Source organism: Myxine glutinosa, chromosome 8 (assembly GCF_964187855.1).
Source record: "Myxine glutinosa chromosome 8, kmMyxGlut1.1, whole genome shotgun sequence".
Classification (NCBI taxonomy): domain Eukaryota; kingdom Metazoa; phylum Chordata; class Myxini; order Myxiniformes; family Myxinidae; genus Myxine; species Myxine glutinosa.
Window position 1 is genome coordinate 124,598,567 of NC_136268.1, and position 21,276 is coordinate 124,619,842.

At 43.7% G+C, this 21,276-nt stretch overlaps 1 protein-coding gene and 1 long non-coding RNA gene across 2 annotated transcripts in view; both read right to left on the bottom strand.

Annotated features, from left to right (window-relative positions):
• The window catches only part of LOC137433184 (CUB and sushi domain-containing protein 3-like), a 1,533,363-nt gene that overhangs the window by 1,135,090 nt on the left and 376,997 nt on the right, over window positions 1–21,276 (bottom strand). The window lies entirely within an intron of this gene.
• On the bottom strand, window positions 10,828–15,328 carry LOC144893329 (uncharacterized). The gene is made up of 2 exons (XR_013624395.1): window positions 14,817–15,328; window positions 10,828–11,281 (listed from the first exon to the last, which is right to left on the bottom strand). It is a non-coding gene; the product is annotated as an uncharacterized LOC144893329 (long non-coding RNA).

A 21,276-nucleotide genomic window follows, 5' to 3' on the forward strand; every position in this document is an offset into this window, starting at 1 on the left:
TCATTGAAAATGAAAAGTTCAAATCGCATTTTTACAACTTTGGCTAATCGATGCAAGTCAGGATAATTGGTGCAAAATGAACGTCAGATGTAAACTTTTCTCAGGAATGATTGGCCTATATGCACCCAAACCTTCAACATGTCCACCTCCCCTTTCAACACAAAGCTCACAGCATGCCCTGAACTGCTCGTCTCACCAAAGCCGAGTCATTGCGCAAAGCATCCACTTCATGTCAAATACGGCCCTGCAATTCATCAAGATCACGGGGAGGAGTTACGAACACCTTGTTCTTTAAATGTCCCCAAAGGAAATAATCACATGGTGTGAGGTCAGGTGATCTTGGCGGCCATTCCACTGCATGGTTGAGGGCGATGACTCGGTCTCCAAAGAGTTCCCTCAGTCGATCTCGGACAGCGATAAGACGATGTGCTGGGGCGCCGTCTTGGGCCCACCAGAGATATCTGAAGACACCACGAACCTGTCGCTCAAAGTTCTCCTCCAGCCAGATCATCTGCAGATACCTGTTACCATTGACATTCCTTTGAAAGAAAAATGGTCCGATCACCTGACCACTTCCACAAAGTCCCAACCAAACAGGCCACTTTTGTCGATTCATGTTGGTGTCAAAATTAAATTCCGGGGGTTGACCTGTCGGTGCATATTCAGGAACATTATGGGTATTGACCATGCCGTCCATGGCGAAAGCAGCTTCGTCGCCGATAACGAGATACCGCAGGAAATTGACATCTGCTTCGCAACGTGCCATCAACCATCTGGCAAGCACCAGCCTCCTGGCAAAATCCCCTGGCGTAAGTTGATGCCGGATGTGAATCCGATATGGATGTTGGTGGAGGTCCAGTCTTGTGATTCGGTTGAATGTTGCCGAAGGCAATCCAGTCTCATTTTGCCTTGTGCTGGTATCCCTAGGATGCTCCAGAACTTGCTGCCTCACTGCTGCAATGTTCATTTCCGATTGCCCAGTGGGCCTCCTACCAGAATTCTCCTTGTTGCGGGTTGAGCTAGTGCCATGTTCTTGGTATTTTCTAACATTCGCCCAGATGGTTTTGTCTGCTGGAGGCTCCCATTCTGGGAAACGTTCCCTGAATGCATCACGAGTTCGCTACAAACTTCCAGTTTGGTGAAAGGTTGTAACCATGAAGGTCCGCTGTTGAATCGTAAGTTGAACCATCTTTTCAATGACTCAGACTGTCTCTAAACCCATACACTGTAGGCCCATCTTAAATACCCATCTTTAAAAAAGGATGACGCAACCGACGATTACCAGACCAGCTTAACAATTTTACATAATCAACTTGGCAGTCGACAAGTAATGCGTCCATTTAAAACTGTCTTGCACTGATTAGCCAAACTTGTAAAAATGCGATTTGAACGTGTCATTTTCAGTTAATATGTACTCAGTCATATGTGACAGCAATGATGCATGAAAGGCATCAATGGAAAGCTGAGGATCTCCTCATAATTGGAAAGCCACATGTAAATTGTCAAACTAAATAACCTTTGCATATTAACCCCTTGAATTCGGAATACCTTTTTTTTGATACGCACTGTATATATTGTTGCGGTTTTGAGAATAAAGGATGACCCCCCCCCCCTCGTAGGTAGTTGCACCACAACATGTAGCCTCTTTGTAGTTTAGTTATTTCTTCGTAAAAGTAAGCGTAGTCTCCTTTCCTGTGTTAGTTTTGCGTTGAGCAGGCCAGTGAGTAGGCCTCAATTCGGCTGGAATACCATGTTCTCGGCCTGAACGAGTCTGGCAAGGCCGAAGGGAGGAGCTGCAGGGGGAGTGGCCGGTGAGCAGCGAGCCGCCAATCAGAGCTCGAGGGGAGTGTCTTACCACGGCAACGAGGGGAGGGACATGGAACATTCTCGTAAGGCCGGGGCGGGGCCATAAAACCCTGCCCCGGGCTCCCCGCCTCAGTCAAGAATCAGTCGGAGCCCCTGTGAGGTCAGAGGTGAGAACGAGAGAGAACGCAGATGAGAGAGAACCGCAGCAGACAAGAACGCGTCAGAGTCGCCCAGCCCCTGAATGAGTCGGAATGCTTGTAACTGCTTGAACTGCTTGTAATAGCCTCGCGGTACACAAATTCCCCGTGCCCTGTGCCCTGCACTCTGCTGCCTGTATTAAATCGCGCTTGTGAAGATGACCCATTCCAGGCCACAGACGCGCGACCTCCTTGCCTGCACTCCCTGCACGTGCCGTGACCACCAGAGGACCACGCCGAGCGAGCTGTCCAGAGTGGACGACGCCAGGACGCGTTTGGGAACGCGAACTTTTCCTTCCTCCTTTTTCCCCGCATGAGTGAGTGGGCCCTTTGTCTGGGAAATAAGTTAAACTGTTAAGTGCCTGCTCTGTGTCTTCTGTCACATGAAAAAGTAAGTACACCCCATGTAAAATTTTGACTTTTTCAACATATTTCACCATACAGCTATTTGATCTTCATTACAACAATATTGATAGATAAAGGTGATATATTATAACAAATATCACGAAACATTTACATTTTGTAGTCCATTGTATAATTTAAATAAACATAAATGCAAATTTCGCATGTGGAAAAAGTAAGTACACCCTTGGCTCTAATAGGTGGTATTGCCCCCTTTGGCAGAAACAACCTCAAGTAGGCGTTTCTTATAACTGTCTACCAGTCTCTGACATCGACTGGGAGAAATTTTTGCCCACTCCTCCATGCAGAATTCTATCAGCTGTGCGATGTTTGAGGGGTTTCTTGCATGCACAGCTCGTTTCAAATCCCCCCCACAACATCTCAATGGGATTTAGATCCGGGCTTTGACTTGGCCATTCCAGAACCCCCCATTTCTTTCTTTTCAGCCATTCCTTGGTGGATTTACTGGTATGTTTAGGGTCATTGTCATGTTGCAAGGTCCATCTTCGGTTGAGCTTCAACTTCTCGACAGATGGCCTCACATTATCCTCAAGCACCCTCTGGTACAATGAAGAATTCATAGTGGATTCCATGATGGTGTGCTGCCCAGGCCCTGATGCAGCAAAGCTGCCCCAAACCATAATATTTCCACCACCATGCTTTACAGTTGGTAACAGGTTCTTGTGGTCAAATGCTGTCTTTAGTTTTCGCCAAACATGTCTTCTGGTACTGTGGCCAAATAGCTCTACCTTTGACTCATCTGTACAGAGCACATTGTTCCAGAAGTGCTGGTCTTTGCCTAGGTGTTCATTGGCAAACTTTAGTCTTGCCCTGATGTTCTTTCTGGACAGCAAAGGTTTCCTCCTGGCACACCTTCCATGGAGATAAAATTTGTGCAGCCTCTTTCTAATGGTAGACTCGTGCACTTTGACATCAACAGTGGCAAGAGCTACCTGTATGTCCCGTGATGACATTCTGGGGGTTCTTAGAGACTTCTTTCAGCATATTGCGGTCTGCTCTCGGGCTGAACTTGCTGGGGCGGCCTGGCCTGAACAAGTTGGCAGTTGTTTGGAATCTTCTCCACTTGTAGATGATCTTCCGGACAGTCGAATGATTGATTTCAAATTGTTTGAAGATCTTTTTAAATCCCTTCCCAGACTCGTAGGCATCTATAACCTTCTTTCTGAAGGCATCGGAGAGCTCTTTTGATCTAGGCATGGTGATGCCGCACACTTCAACAACAAAGAGCAAACCAAACTAAATGTCTGCGGTTTAAATAAGATAGGTTCCTCCAAGATACTCTCTAACGATGTGATAAGCATTTGCACCTGAGCTGGTGCACCTGATTCTAATTTTAGTTATTTGAATATGAATGAATGTCGGGGTGTACTTACTTTTTCCACATGCGAAATTTGCATTTATGTTTATTTAAATTATACAATGGACTACAAAATGTAAATGTTTCATGATAGTTGTTGTATTATATCACCTTTATCTATCAATATTGTTGAAATGAAGATCAAATAGCTGTATGTTGAAATATGTTGAAAAGGTCAAAACTTTACATGGGGTGTACTTACTTTTTCACGTGACTGTATATGTGTGTGTGTGTGTGTGTGTGTGTGTGTTTGTTTGAGATTTATTACTTACTAGGTGCATTTGAAACCTGTTATGGACGACCTTATTCTTGTGCTTCTGAAGTGAATGGGCCAGAACGTTGACGTCGAAACAATGCTCTGATGCCAAACCACTCGTTTTTCGGATGTTCGGGTGCATGCTCAAATGTTTACTCTGTTTTTGTACGATCAAAAACAAATCCAACCCACTTTGTTATTTTAGCAAGATGGGATGCATACTTTCACAACACAACCCGTGGTGGTCAGTATTCAGTGTTGATCTCTGGACTTGTCAATTTCTCACCATATATGGAGATGAAGGATACAGAAGAAAATGTAAAAACAGAAAGACGCTGCTCAGCTTGTCATGCCCTTTCACAAACCCCATCACAGACAGCACTCATACATAATACATGTCATGCCCCAGAACAGAATATGGCAGTAAAAAGGATAACTCGAAAAGAAAACAACATCAGTCATTCAGTGCACACAAAAGAAAGCAAGCTCGGGGTCAGCAGGAGCAAACAAACTGACGAAGAACAGGTGAGTGTGTGCGTGTATGCAAATGCCCAATTGTGCGCAGGTACGAAAATATAACAGTGACAAACGAAACAGATAGAACAAGAACGGCACTCAGAAGAGAGCATACCTCCGCCAGGTGAACAGTTTACGTTTTGTATCCTCGAGCAGACCCGAAAATCACAATACAGAATCACATTTAATCAAAATCATCCGTCCACAACTCTTTGAGATATCCTGCTATGTATCGTTTTGGCCCTATCTCCCAATGGTGAAGAATCAATTTTAAAAATTCTAGTAGCCGGATCCAAATCCGGATCTTCACCAAAATCTAATCATTTCGTTCCTTGTCACATACGCTACCTCTCCGCCAAATTTTGTCCGAATCCGTCCACAACTTTTTGAGATATTTTGTTCACAAACAAACGGACAAACAGACAGTCAGACAAACAGGGGTGAAAACATAACGTCCATCCACCTTTGCTGGCGGAGGTAACTAGATTGGCACTCGGTAGAGAGCATACCTACGCCAGGCTGAACAGTTTACGTTTTGTATCCACTGATAGATAGGCTGGATCTGCACCTGAACCTGAATCAAAATCGAATTGGCTTGTTCTTATCACCTTACCAACTCATCCACCCAGTTTTCTCATAATCCGTCCATAACTTTTTGATATCATGCTACATATCATTTTAGATATGTTATGCGATATATAATTTCTGGCCATATCACTAAATGGTGAATAATCACAGAAAAATTAAGCAAGATCGATAGTCTGAGAACGGTGTACACATATATACATATCCTGTACATATATACATATACAGGCAAACATATACATACAAACATTTTTGTGTATATATATATATATATATATATATATATATATATATATATATATATATACACACACACACACACACACACACACACACACACACACACACACACACACACACACACACACACACACACACACACACACACACACACACACACACACACACACACACACACACACACACACACACACACACACACACACACACACACACACACACACACACACACACACACACACACACACACACACACACACACACACACACATACATATATCCCTGGTGTTGGGCTAGCGGCTAGGGTGCCGGCTAAGGATACCTAGGATCCTGGGTTCGAATCTCGGTCGATCGCCGAATTAATGCCAGGGGGGTTGACTCAGCCTGTCATCCTTCCGAGGTCGGCTAATTGAGTACCAGTTCACTGGTAATTCCCTGTTTGTCGTTGAAGGCGGCAAAAAGGGTTGGCGTCAGGAAGGGCATCCGGCCGTAAAACATTGCTTCAAAAAGGGGACCAAAAAACAACTACCACGGTCCCCGAAAAGGCCAACCCCCGCTTTGCGGGGGAAAATGGCCTCTAAACGGTGGTTTTTTTTATACATATACATTAAAAAATATATGGGAATATAAATAATTACATATATATATATGTTTATATATTATATATATATATTTACACTCCATGACCAAAAGTATGTGGACACCCAAACATCACACATCTCATTCCAAAATCATGGGCATTAATATGGAGTTGGTCCCTGCCCCTCCCCACCCTTTGCTGCTATAACAGCCTCAACTCTTCTTGGAAGGCTTTCCACTAAATGTTGGAACATTGCTGTGGGGATTTGCTTCTATTCAGCCACAAGAGCATTTGCGAGGTCAGGCACTGATGTTGGGCAATTAGGAAGGCCTGGCTCACAGTCGTCGTTCCAATTCATCCTAAAGGTGTTCGATGGGGTTGAGGTCAGGGATCTGTGCAGGCCAGTCAAGTTCTTCCACACCGATCTCGACAAACCATTTCTGTATGGACCTCGCTTTGTGAACGGGGGCATTGCCATGCTGAAACAGGAAAGGGCTTTCCCCAAACTGTTGCCGCAAAGTTGGAAGCACACAATTGTCTGGAATGTCATTGTATGCTGTTGCATTAAGATTTCCCTTCACTGGAACGAAGGGGCCAAGCCCGAAACATGAAAACAGCCCCAGACCATTATTCCTCCTCCACAAAACTTTACAGTTGGCAAGATGCATTTGGGCAGGTAGCATTCTCCTGGCATCCGCCAAACCCAGATTAGTCCATCAGACTGCCAGATGGTGAAGTGTGATTCATCACTCCAGACAACGCGTTTCCACTGCTCCAGTCCAATGGCGGCGAGCTTTACACCACTCCAACTGACACTTGGCATTGCGCATGGTGAGCTTAGGCTTGTGTGTGGCTGCTCGGACATGGAAACCCATTTCATGAAGCTGCTAATGAACAGTTGTTGTGTGGACATTGCTTCCAGAGGCAGTTTGGAACTCGGTAGTGAGTGTTGCAACTGAGGACAGACGATTTTTACGCTCTCTGCGCTTTAGCACTCGGGGGTCCCGTTCTGTGAGCTTGTGTGGCCTACCACTTTGCAGCTGAGCTGTTGTTGCTCCGAGACGTTTCCACTTCACAATAACAGCACATACAGTTGACCGGGGCAGCTCAAGCAGGGCAGAAATTTGACGATCTGACTTGTTGTAAAGGTGGCATCATATGATGGTGCCACGTTGAAAGACACTAAGCTCTTCAGTATGGCCCATTCTACTGCAAATGTTTGTATATGGAGATTGCATGGCTGTGTGCTTGACTATATATACCTGTCAGCAATGGGTGTGGCTGAAATAGCTGAATCCACTAATTAGAACTTGTGTCCGCATGCTTTTAGTCAGATCGTTGTTAGTGTATATATATTAATATATTATATATATATATATATATATATATATATATATATATATATATATATATATATATATATATATATATAATGTACAGACTTGGCATTTAATATGGAATATTTTTTTTTCTTGACTTGGGTTTACTTTCTTAACTCAGTATATCAATCTGGTGAGTTTCTTTTACACTTTGGTGATTTATTTGTTAAAAGAACCATGTCACTGATTGTCTGTCGCAGCAAGAAGTCAACAGCAGGATTATATCACAGGTGGCGTGGCAAAATGTACAGACAGGTGCATTTGACGATTGGCTTCACAGTCGGGTATACAAGGGTTGTTGCGTTCTGTATTAGTGGAAAACAACTGCTGCACGTCTCCAAAAGTTATTGCCGCTTCCTCTGGAGATGGTCCGTCAACTCGACAATGCTGTTTGTCATGGAGTGGTGGCTTTACGAAATTACGGCATGAAAGAGCGTGCTTTTGCTCAGCAGTATGGCATCACTCAAGGTCAGGTGTCAAAGATCCTGAAACGAAATGCTCAGAGGGGTGTCCCTACTCCAATACCGAGGCCAGGACGTCCCCGCAGAACCACAAGGAGGGATGATCGGCAGCTGCACCGGTTAGTCCGCAATGGCCGTACCAAGTCAGCTAATCGGCTTAGGGCTGAGTGGCAGCAACTGACAAATGTGCCTGTATCCAGAAGGCTAGTCAACCAACGACTGGTTCAAGCAGGCTATCGTGCCAGGCATCCCCTGAGAAAGCCACGCCTGACCAGACAACACTGCCAGCGCCGATTGCAGTGGGCCAGAGAGCACCGTCAATGGCAGCCAGGACACTGGAATCACGTGATCTTCACTGACGAGTCTAGATTTCTGGTCTATCGTCAAGGTGGCCGCGTCCGAGTGCGCAGACAAGTGCATGAAGCCTACAGCAAAGATTGTATAGTGCCAAGAGTCCAAGCTGGAGGTTGTGGGGTGACCTTTTGGGCTGCTTTTCATGCAGGGGGCAAAACTGACCTGGTTGTTCTGAATGCCAACCTGTACCAGTTCAAGTACAGGGCCATTCTGGAAGAAACTTTGCTTCCATTTGCTCGTGCAGCCTTTCGAGGAAACTTTGTCTTCCAAGATGACAATGCACGGCCTCATCGTGCTCACATGATCCAACACTTTGTTGTTGACCGTGGTGTAGAGCATATGGAGTGGCCTGCCATGTCCCCGGATATGAATCCGATAGAGAACTTGTGGGCAGAATTAACGCGTCAAATCGACCTCTTGGACCAGCAGCCGACCTCTGTGCGTGAATTGCAGCAGGCTATTGTCACTGCATGGCAAGCGATTCCTGTCCAAACCTTGGCAAATCTCGTGAACAGCATGCCGCAATGTGTACGTGCTCTCCTGAATGCTCGTGGGGGTTACACGAAGTACTGAACTGTAATTTTACTGTCCGTAATCCCAGTTGTAATTTCACTTTTGTTTTTGTTTAAAAATTTTTTTGGCTAATGTGCAAAATAAAGAGATACTTCTGGAAAACGTACAGAAGTTTAACACAGTACTGTCCATGAATTGAGTTCGATATCAGTTTACATCACTTTCAAGGATCAATTTATTTGTTTCGAAATGTCAAATGTGGTTTTTGTTTCTTTTAAAGGTCACATTAACAAAATCTAGAATAATTTCAACATAATTCCAATGAACTTTTGGTTCTAAGACATCTTGAAAAGTAAGTTCACCCCCACAAAAAAAATATTCCATATTAAATGCCAAGTCTGTATATATATATGTATATATGTATGTATATATATATATATATATATATATATATGTATATATATATATATATATATATATATATATACGTATATCCAAATATATCTTCAGATCTCCAGCTTTCAATGAGCGCACATAATGACTTCACTGCCTTGTACATACGCTCTGCCTGTCAAGCTCTCAAGATAACCTTCCGACAGAGCAGAATTTTGATCTTAGTTCAGATACTGTCATAAGTGTATGTAAAACTCACAGTTACCGACCTGGTTTCGCCCTTTTGGGGCTCATCAGGGCAACGCAGTGAGTCCTGCATACACTTATGACTCTGAAAACCTTTCGGTTATATAAGCGGTTACTATGCGATTTCATACCATCAGTGGTGAACCGCCATTAAGGTATCCCATCCAGCTGTGCTGCATAGCTGGATGGGATACCCTAATGGCGGTTCACCACTGATGGTATGAAATCGCATAGTAACTGATATAGATATATATATATATATATATATATATATATATATATATATATATATATATATATATATTTCAGAAGTTCATCAGTGAGTGCCCGGGAGTGTTTTGGTAAAAAGAAAAAAAATAAGAAAATAAAAAAAGTTCCTATTTTTGTATGTTTTTAAAAATTGCTCTATAAGCCTTTTTGATTAATGACAGTTATATACAAGTACATATTTGCATAAATAAATACAAAGCAATAACCAGACATTTGAACACAAATAATAAAACAATTCCAGAAGAGGTCAAAGTTTGTGGTAAGGCTTCTTCTTCCTGTGCATCATCATTCTTAACTCAGAAACGTGATGAACGGCACATTCACCAGCATATATTCAAATAAAAGGTAAAATGATGATTTGACCTTTGTGATGGATTCTGATTTGGATGTAATTGCTTTCCCATTATGTTTACCCTCATTTCAATATTTTTTTTTTAATGTTTCTTTTTTCGCTTGAGCAATGCCGGGCACTCCAGCTATAAACGCTTATATACTTTACTCAGGGTACAAATACAAATACAACTTTGGCTGGGGGGGTAACATAGGCTATGTTGCCACGGCCTCATGTAGGGATCTGGCGGACGCGGAGAGGGGTGTAAATTCTCTATGTAAATGTGTACCGTGTAGCACCACCTGGTGATGGCGGCAGTGAGTACTACAATTTCCTTTTTTTACATGGGCAACACTGAGGTTATTAATCACTCTTTGCAGGGGTAATTTTTTCCTCCTTACTTCCCCCCTCCCCCAAAACGGAGGGGCCTGTCAAAGCCACTCCCCCCATCACCCTCCCCCCCCCCAAAGATTATATGTAGTATATCTTTCCCCTTCCTCTCCCCTCACCTCTCTCTCCCCTCCCCCTTCCACTCCCCCCACTCCCTTCCTCACCCATCCCTTTCCTTGGTTCCGTTTTTTGTGAACGCCATGCGCCATAGGATCACGTGAGATTCCGCGAGAGTACGTCACAGCATACGGTGTGACGAATGAAGTAGTTATTTTACAAACTGCATGTAAAATGTGCCTCTTTTTGCTCGGGGATCCAGAATACCGTGAGTCCACCTTTAAAATGTGAAGAAAAAAAAATTAACAGCCACTTTGACGGACAAGACGTATGACGTCAAGACACACTCTACCAGGAAGTCAGGAAGAGCCATCGCGTTTCGCATTGTACAGTACGAGCCGTCGTGTTTTACTTTGTACTCGCAGATGTTTCTAAAGCAATAGGGGTGTAACGAACTCAAGCAGACTCCATCGTGCCGGAAGCGGAAAGCGCGTTTATTGACGCGGTGATGATTCACTCGTGTCTGACGAATAAGCGCGTCCAATAAACCACAACAACAATGCAAATACAAGTCAGAATAATACGTTACATCCTCCTTTCTTTCAAGGAAGCCACTTTAAAGGAAACCAGCAAAGCAAATAACTCTATAAAGTAAAACTTACAATGAATTAATTAACAAACAGCATCACATTCAGATCACGTGAATCAATTGATTCAAATTTAAAGATCCAGACGTCTGGGAGGGTTAACCGCTCTGCCGCTCCTTGTGATGAACTTGGTATTTCTGGGAGATGCAGTGGCTCGAGGCGATGACACTGATGGGAGACTTTGGGATTCAGATGCTTGCTCACTTGGACTTGGGGACTTGCAGCAGTTCCCCACTGGGGTGTCCTGTTGAGTGGTGGGATCAGGGAAGTCCCTCATGTCCTGGGAAGAGTAAAAGCGAGAGAGTGGCTGACTTCCCACCGGGCCAACATTGGCTGAATGAGGCACTCTGCGGAGATGGAGCCTGTTACGCCGGTACACATTGTTTGGGGTCCTCAGCAAATATGACCGGGGGCTGTTGTGGCGCGCCTCAACTACAGCCGGAATCCAATGCCTGGCCTCCGGGTTTGGCAACATCCTAACACTGTCACCCGGCTGGAGCGGTGGTAAAAATCTGACATAGATGGCTTGTCATGATAGTATTTTTGTTTCTCCTTCTGTGTGTCAAGGCGTGATCTCACAAGGTGATGGTCATACCGCGCAGGCATGAGAAGAGTGCGGTTGCAAGGCAGTGTGTTTCTGGGGCGTCTTCCCATTAGGAGCTGAGCCAGGGACAAGTTTATTCCTTCAAGTGGAGTGGTGCGGTAGTCTAGCAGGGCTAAGTACTTATCTGCTGACTTCTTCCAGAGCCTTTTCACTGTCTGGATCGCTCTTTCTGCCTCTCCATTGGCACGTTGGTGCTTGGGGGACACAATGTCGTGAGTTATGCCATATTCTTTGCAAAACTGAGAAAATTCCTCTGACGTGTACTGACTTCCGGAATCGCTTCGCAGCTTCTCTGGAATACCATGTCGACAAAACTGCTGCTTGAGAGCTTCGATTACAGAGCGAGCTGTAATGTCCTTGAGGCAATCCACCTCCACAAACTTGGAGTAATAATCGACCGTGAGCAAATACTGCTTTGATTCGAAGTCAAAAACGTCGCTTCCAACTTCGATGAATGGAAGATCAGGCGTGTAAGTCGGCAAGAGAGGCTCCCGTTGCTGAGCGCTTTGATACTCTGCACACTTGCAACAATTCCGTACAGTTTCTTCGATGTCAGAGTTCATTGAGGGCCAATACATGACCTCGCGAGCACGCTGCTTACACTTGTTCACTCCGAGGTGCGATTCATGAATCAAGCTCAGCATTCTGGGTCTGAGGCTTGGCGGGATGACAAGGCGCATGCCTTTGTAGACAACACTGTCTGAGACTGCCAATTGCGTTCTGGAGTCAAAGTACGGACGGACCTGTGCTGGGACTTCCTTTCGGGAGTCAGGCCATCCACTTGCAATGACACCGCAGAGAAGGCTCATTTGACTCAGAGTAGCTTCCTGGATTTCGAGGTATTTCCCACTCGTGATCGCAAGGAACTGGAACATGTTCACAGGCTCAAGGTCTTTCCCAGCTTCTGAGTCGGTGTCCGGTAGAGGTGCACGGGACAATGTGTCGGGGAGCACCATCTCAGAACCACGGCAGTAGTTAACCTCCAAGTCATACCGTTGAAGCTTGAGCAACATACGCTGTAAACGCATGGGAGAAGATAGGAGAGGCTTCTTGAAGATTTCCTCAAGGGGTTTATGGTCATTATATACCACTACTGATTTTCCAAAGATATAGTAGTGAAATGCTTCTGTTGCATGGACGATTGAGAGCATTTCCTTCTCAATCATAGCGTAGCGACACTCAGTATCGGTCATACTGCGTGATGTGAATGCTATAGGGTTGCCATTCTGGAGCAAACAGGCTCCTACAGCGTTTTGGCTGGCATCGGCTTGTATTTCAACTGGCTGACTTACATCGTAGTACTGAAGGACCGGGGCCGAAATACATGCTTGCTTCAGCTTCTTGAAGGACAGCTCCTGAGCTGACTGCCAGGAGAACTCCACGTCCGCCTTGCAGAGATCACGGAGAGGCTTGCTTGTGTCACTTAGGTTGGGAATAAACTTCCCTAAATACTGAACGAATCCAAGGAAACGCTTGACGCCTTGTTTGTCTGTTGGACGTGGCATTTTCTCAACTGCCTTCGTCTTGAATGGATCTGGTAGCACTCCTTCTGCAGTAAGCAGGTGGCCTACATAAGGGACTGAGGTTTGCCGGATGAGGCATTTTCGGAAGTTTAGTTGCAGGTTATAACTTGTAGCTCGTTGCATAACTCGCTTCAGTACACAGTCGTGGTGGGTGATGTCACGACCAGCAACTAAAATGTCATCCATTACCGCTGTTGCCCATTCTATCCCTTCTAGCATCTGGTCCATGATTCGCTGGAATATCTCCGGCGAGCACCGCAATCCATAAGGGAGACGCAGCCAGCGGTATCTCCCTACAGGTGTATTGAACGTGGTCAAGAATGAAGAAGGCTCGTCAAGGCGAATTTGCATGAACCCACTGCGGGCGTCAAGCACAGAAAATACTTTGGCTCCAGGGATTTGAGCTAAAACTTCCTGAACAGTTCTCATTGGGTAGTGCTCACGTTTTGTGCACTTGTTTAAGTCTTTGGGGTCTATACAGATGCGGACTTTGCCGTTGCGAAGAGCTACTACCATGGAACTCACCCACTCAGTCGGTCGTTCTACCTTCGCGATGTGACCTTCGGTGACCATCTCTTGTAGCTTGTCAACTATTTGCTCTCTCAATGCTGCAGGCTGTCTGCGAGGAGCGTGAACTACTCCCTGTGACCCTTCTACAAGCTTGATCCGATAAGTTCCGGGAAGAGTTCCAGTTGTCTTGGCAACTTCTGGAAACTCAGAGATTACTGCTTCCTGAGACACATTGACTAGAGGCTGAACAAGAGACAACTTATCGAGCTTGACAATGAGGCCTAGGGCTTCCGAGGTAGCGCCTGACATTACATTCTCCTGATCGAGGTCAATGACCTCAAAACTGGCTCTAACGGTCTTGTTTTTGTGAGAGAGAGGGAGTGTCACGGTACCGACAGGATGGATAGTATGGTTCGAGTATGTTTTAAGAACTTTATGCGACGATTGTAGATCGCCTGCGAGGTGCTGGACTAACTGGTAGTCGTTGAGTGTTAGTGTGTTGCACCTTGCACCCGTGTCAATCCGGAACCGAGTCGGCTGACCCAGCAACGTGACGGTCTGTGCCCACTTGTCATGAGTAGCCGTATTGATGCTTGGTTGTAGAGCGGAGATCCTTAAAATTTCAGATTCCTTGACGAGTTCTTGAGGAAGATCTACATGATCTAGACTGGTCTCCTCATCAAGGGACTTTAGGTCGCGCAGTCTCTTCCGACACGCCGCAAACCAGTGACCAGGCTTCTTGCAGTAGGAGCAGCTAGAATTAATTGCTGGACACTTGGTTTGCCTGTGCATTGACTGGCCACATTTGCTGCAGGGACCGTCATTCCGAAACCGATTCTCAGCTTTGAACAGCTCGGTGGCTTGTGTATGCCTATCAGGCTTGCTCTTACAACGTTGAGTCTGGTGCTGAGTTCGTTCGTTTTCAGATCTGAGGGCTGAGATGAGAGCATCTTCATCTCGGACTATTCTCATATGTTTCTGCGAGAGCTCTAGCTGTTGGCCAATTTCTATAGCTTTAGCTAGTGAGAGCTCCTCACCCCTATCGAGTAATTTCTCTTGGACCCTCTTATCATGGCTGCCATCAATGATGCAATCGACGATTATGTCGTCTGGGTCTTGGTAATCGCAATCCATGAGAATTATCCTCAGATCTTTTATGAAATGATCAAAAGACTCACCACTCCGCTGGCGCCTTTGTTTCAGTCGGTGTCTGGCAACTCTTTTGTTCTTTCTGGGCTGCACATAGTTCTGGAATTTGTTCAGCACTTCCTGCGGGTCGTCTTTCTCTCCTTCCTCCCAAGATAGAGTTTGGTAGATTTGACGACCTTGTTCGCCGATCCACGTTCCGAGCCATCCTGCTTGACGAGGCTTCGTAATGTCTGCGAGCGGCCCTGACAAGACAAAACTGACGTGATTTCTGAACCGGCAAAACTCCTGGTAGAGATCCAGACTCTCCCAGTCGATCGAGGGATGATCAAAGTTCGGAGATGCCATATTTATGGAGACGAATGGCGGCTTATGGCGTGAATATCAACGAACTTCTGACACCATGTAACGAACTCAAGCAGACTCCATCGTGCCGGAAGCGGAAAGCGCGTTTATTGACGCGGTGATGATTCACTCGTGTCTGACGAATAAGCGCGTCCGATAAACCACAACAACAATGCAAATACAAGTCAGAATAATACGTTACAAGGGGCAACGTTGTTTATATATATTTACTTCGTTTCCATGCAGGAATTTACATCCTGTTTCTTAAATTGTGAGATGAGTTCATCTTCAATGCACTTTCACACACTTACATACACATACATACAATCACATTCGGGGTCTGCCTCGCAAGCACGGAAGACATCGGCCATTATAAAGCTCACAGTGTAAGTGTGAGAAATTTCGGAGGATATCCTGGAGACTCAATAGCTCAGTGGGCTGTCACTGTGTAAGTGATGAGGTTCCTGGGTTGAGTCAGAATTTTTTCACACGAGCCCCACGCAGCAATTTACTTCCTGTTTCTTAAATTATATATATATATTTCCCCTATATATATATATATATATATATATATATATATATATATATATATATATATATATATATATATATACACACACATATACAGTCACGTGAAAAGGTAACTACACCCCATGTAAAGTTTTGACTTTTTCAACATATTTCAACATACAGCTATGTGATCTTCATTTCAACAATATTGATAGATAAAGGTGATATAATATAACAAATATCATGAAACATTTACATTTTGCAGTCCATTGTATAATTTAAGTAAACATAAATGCAAATTTCGCATGTGGAAAAAGTAAGTACACCCTTGGCTCTAATCGGTGGTATTGTCCCCTTTGGCAGAAACAACCTCAAGGAGGCGTTTCTTATAACTGTCTACCAGTCTCTGACATCGACTGGGAGAAATTTTTGCCCACTCCTCCATGCAGAATTCTTTCAGCTGTGCGATGTTTGAGGGGTTTCTTGCATGCACCGCTCGTTTCAAATCCCCCCACAACATCTCGATGGGATTTATATCCGGGCTTTGACTTGGCCATTCCTGAACCCTCCATGTCTTTCTTTTAAGCCATTCCTTGGTGGATCTACTGGTATGTTTAGGGTCATTGTCATGTTGCAAGGTCCACCTTCGGTTGAGCCTCAACTTTCCGACAGATGGCCTCACATTATCCTCAAGCACCCTCTGGTACAATGAAGAATTCACAGTGGATTCTATGATGGTGAGCTGCCCAGGCCCTGATGCAGCAAAGCTGCCCCAAACCATAATATTTTCACCACCATGCTTTACAGTTGGTATCAGGTTCTTGTGGTCAAATGCTGTCTTTGGTTTTCGCCAAACATGTCTTCTGGTACTGTGGCCAAATAGCTCTACCTTTGACTCATCTGTCCAGAGCACATTGTTCCAGAATTGCTGGTCTTTGCCTCGGTGTTCATTAGCAAACTTTAGTCTTGCCCTGATGTTCTTTCTGGACAGCAAAGGTTTCCTCCTGGCACACCTCCAATGTCGATCAAATTTGTGCACCCTCTTTCTAATGGTAGACTCGTGCACTTTGATATCAACAGGGGAAAGAGCTACCTGTAGGTCCCGTGATGACATTCTGGGGTTCTTAGAGACTTCTTTCAGCATCTTGCGGTCTGCTCTCGGGCTAAACTTGCTGGGGCGGCCTGGCCTGAACAAGTTGGCAGTTGTTTGGAATCTTCTCCACTTGTCGATGATCTTCTGGACAGTCGAATGATTGATTTCAAATTGTTTGGAGATTTTAAAATCTCTTCCCAGACTCGTAGGCATCTATAACCTTTTTTCTGAAGGCCTCAGAGAGCTCTTTTGATCTCGGCATGATGACGCCGCACACTTCAACAACAAAGAGCAAACCAATCTAAATGTCTGAGGTTTAAATAAGACAGGTTCCTCCAAGATCCTCTCTAGCGATGTTCTAATCATTTGCACCTGAGCTGGTGCATCTGATTCTAATTTTAGGTATTTGAAGTAGTGATAAATGTAGGGGTGTACTTATTTTTTCCACATGCGAAATTTGCATTTATGTTTATTTAAATTATACAAAATGTAAATGTTTCATGATATTTGTTATATTATATCACCTTTATCTATCAATATTGTTGAAATGAAGATCAAATAGCTGTATGTTGAAATATGTTGAAAAAGTCAACTTTACATGTGTACTTACTTTTTCACGTGACTGTGTATATATATATATACATATGTGGAAATACTCCAAACTGAGTATTTGACCAGGGTGTCAGGACAGAAGAGGTAATTCTTTATCAGTCACAATGAGATCCTTGATGTCCACAACCTAAATACAAGTGGGACAATGACATGAGATTATAACTTTGTGCGAAGGGCACCGTGATCTGAGATGCTATATGCTGTGTCTTAGCTTGGCTGCATATCCAACCCCATGAGGGTTCAAACCCAGACTAGACAGCTTAATGGCCAATGTTCTACAAACTGATCTATCTCACCACCCAGAATCACTCAGGGATCGGTGCCATTTACAAGCTCACAAGGCCCGTTAAGAAGAGCGAAACATTTACCCTTGGATGGAAGATTTGTCATATCTGGAAGTTTTACTGGCAATATCATTGCAAGGATTTGAAATTGTTCAGAGCAGCCCAACATCACAGCCTCTGATGTCATCTGTTCATTGCTTGAAAATTGTGGTTGAGGTTTTATTAATTTCCGCAGAGAGCAGTTAATTAATTTACTGTGTTTTCAAATTCGGAGGGGAATTAAAAAGTTATACGAATGAGATAATCACAACATTCCAATCGACAACTCGAGAGTTCACAGAACACAATACCACACGCAGTGAGTGTTCAACTACGTATATACAACACATACTTCAATTTTGAGAAAATAATTATTTTAACACGTTGACTGCCGATAACGGGTATACTCATCGTGCTGGGTGTACCAGATTCTGCCACTGTGAGTATTCTCTTTGTAGAGATTACACTATTGTATTGTAAACCAAATATGCTGCCGTGCCAGATATGTAACACAACAAACGATCTGCTGGCATTTCTGTGAACATAAATTAATGTAATCATCAAAATCAGTCTCCATAAGAAGTTTTGCCATTTCATCTGCATCCATAAGTGCCATTTTAAAGGGAAATGACAAGTAGCAAAAAAAACAAAAAAACATGTGGTACTCAGTACACGATCTACCATTAGCAATGACGTCATACCAACATTTATTCGGTGCTTAAAAAGTGTCCTGCGAGATAGATAGCTCGTACCTGGCACATGGAATTGAAAATTTTGTCCCACTACCTGCTATGAGTTTTCTCATAACGTGGGGTTTCTTTCCTTCCCCAGCGGTGGATAAGAAATTAACTAACTTGGATTTGTTCATAGAAAGGGTAAAAATTGAAAATGAAGTACTGTGTAGTATATGCAAATGCATACTTGGTTTGCCAATTGGTGTATATACTGCAAGAGTTGGCAGTCAACGTGTTAAAGATCGTTAAAAATATGGAAGTTTAGCGCTACTTCTCACAGTGACAAAACACCTCACCACCAAGTAATTCAAAACACCTCACCACCAAGTAATTCAAAACACCTCACCACCAAGTAATTCAAAACACCTCACCACCAAGTAATTCAAAACACCTCACCACCAAGTAATTCAAAACACCTCACCACCAAGTAATTCAGAACACCTCACCACCAAGTAATTCAAAACACCTCACCACCACGTAATTCAAAACACCTCACCACCAAGTAATTCAAAACACCTCACCACCACGTAATTCAAAACACCTCACCACCAAGTAATTCAAAACACCTCACCACCAAGTAATTCAAAACACCTCACCACCAAGTAATTCAAAACACCTCACCACCAAGTAATTCAAAACACCTCACCACCAAGTAATTCAGAACACCTCACCACCAAGTAATTCAAAACACCTCACCACCAAGTAATTCAAAACACCTCACCACCAAGTAATTCAAAACACCTCACCACCAAGTAATTCAAAACACCTCACCACCAAGTAATTCAAAACACCTCACCACCACGTAATTCAAAACACCTCACCACCAAGTAATTCAAAACACCTCACCACCAAGTAATTCAAAACACCTCACCACCACATAATTCAAAACACCTCACCACCACATAATTCAAAACACCTCACCACCAAGTAATTCAAAACACCTCACCACCAAGTAATTCAAAATCCTCACCACCAAGTAATTCAAAACACCTCACCACCACATAATTCAAAACACCTCACCACCAAGTAATTCAAAACACCTCACCACCAAGTAATTCAAAACACCTCACCACCACATAATTCAAAACACCTCACCACCAAGTAATTCAAAACACCTCACCACCAAGTAATTCAAAACACCTCACCACCACATAATTCAAAACACCTCACCACCAAGTAATTCAAAACACCTCACCACCAAGTAATTCAAAACACCTCACCACCACGTAATTCAAAACACCTCACCACCAAGTAATTCAAAACACCTCACCACCAAGTAATTCAAAACACCTCACCACCACATAATTCAAAACACCCCACCACCACATAATTCAAAACACCTCACCACCACATAATTAAAAACACCTCACCACCACGTAATTCAAAACACCTCACCACCACAATTCAAAACACCTCACCACCACATAATTCAAAACACCTCACCACCAAGTAATTCAAAACACCTCACCACCACATAATTCAAAACACCTCACCACCACATAATTCAAAACACCTCACCACCACATAATTCAAAACACCTCACCACCACGTAATTCAAAACACCTCACCACCACATAATTCAAAACACCTCACCACCACATAATTCAAAACACCTCACCACCAAGTAATTCAAAACACCTCACCACCAAGTAATTCAAAATCCTCACCACCAAGTAATTTAAAACACCTCACCACCACATAATTCAAAACACCTCACCACCACATAATTCAAAACACCTCACCACCACGTAATTCAAAACACCTCACCACCACATAATTCAAAACACCTCACCACCACATAATTCAAAACACCTCACCACCAAGTAATTCAAAACACCTCACCACCACATAATTCAAAACACCTCACCACCACATAATTCAAAACACCTCACCACCACATAATTCAAAACACCTCACCACCACGTAATTCAAAACACCTCACCACCACGTAATTCAAAACAACTCACCACCAAATAATTCAAAACACCTCACCACCACATAATTCAAAACACCTCACCACCACATAATTCAAAACACCTCACCACCACGTAATTCAAAACACCTCACCACCACGTAATTCAAAACACCTCACCACCACGTAATTCAAAACACCTCACCACCACGTAATTCAAAACAACTCACCACCAAGTAATTCAAAACACCTCACCACCAAGTAATTCAAAACAACTCACCACCCCATAAATTAAAACAACTCACCACCAAGTAATTCAAAACACCTCACCACCCCATAATTCAAAACAACTCACCACCAAGTAATTCAAAACACCTCACCACCACATAATTCAAAACACCTCACCACCACATAATTCAAAACACCTCACCACCACATAATTCCAAACACCTCACCACCAAGTAATTCAAAACAACTCACCACCAAGTAATTCAAAACACCTCACCACCACGTAATTCAAAACACCTCACCACCACGTAATTCAAAACACCTCACCACCACGTAATTCAAAACACCTCACCACCACGTAATTCAAAACACCTCACCACCACGTAATTCAAAACAACTCACCACCAAGTAATTCAAAACACCTCACCACCAAGTAATTCAAAACACCTCACCACCAAGTAATTCAAAACACCTCGCCACCAAGTAATTCAAAACACCTCACCACCCCATAATTCAAAACAACTCACCACCAAGTAATTCAAAACACCTCACCACCCCATAATTCAAAACAACTCACCACCAAGTAATTCAAAACACCTCACCACCCCATAATTCAAAACAACTCACCACCAAGTAATTCAAAACACCTCACCACCCCATAATTCAAAACAACTCACCACCAAGTAATTCAAAACACCTCACCACCACATAATTCAAAACACCTCACCACCACAT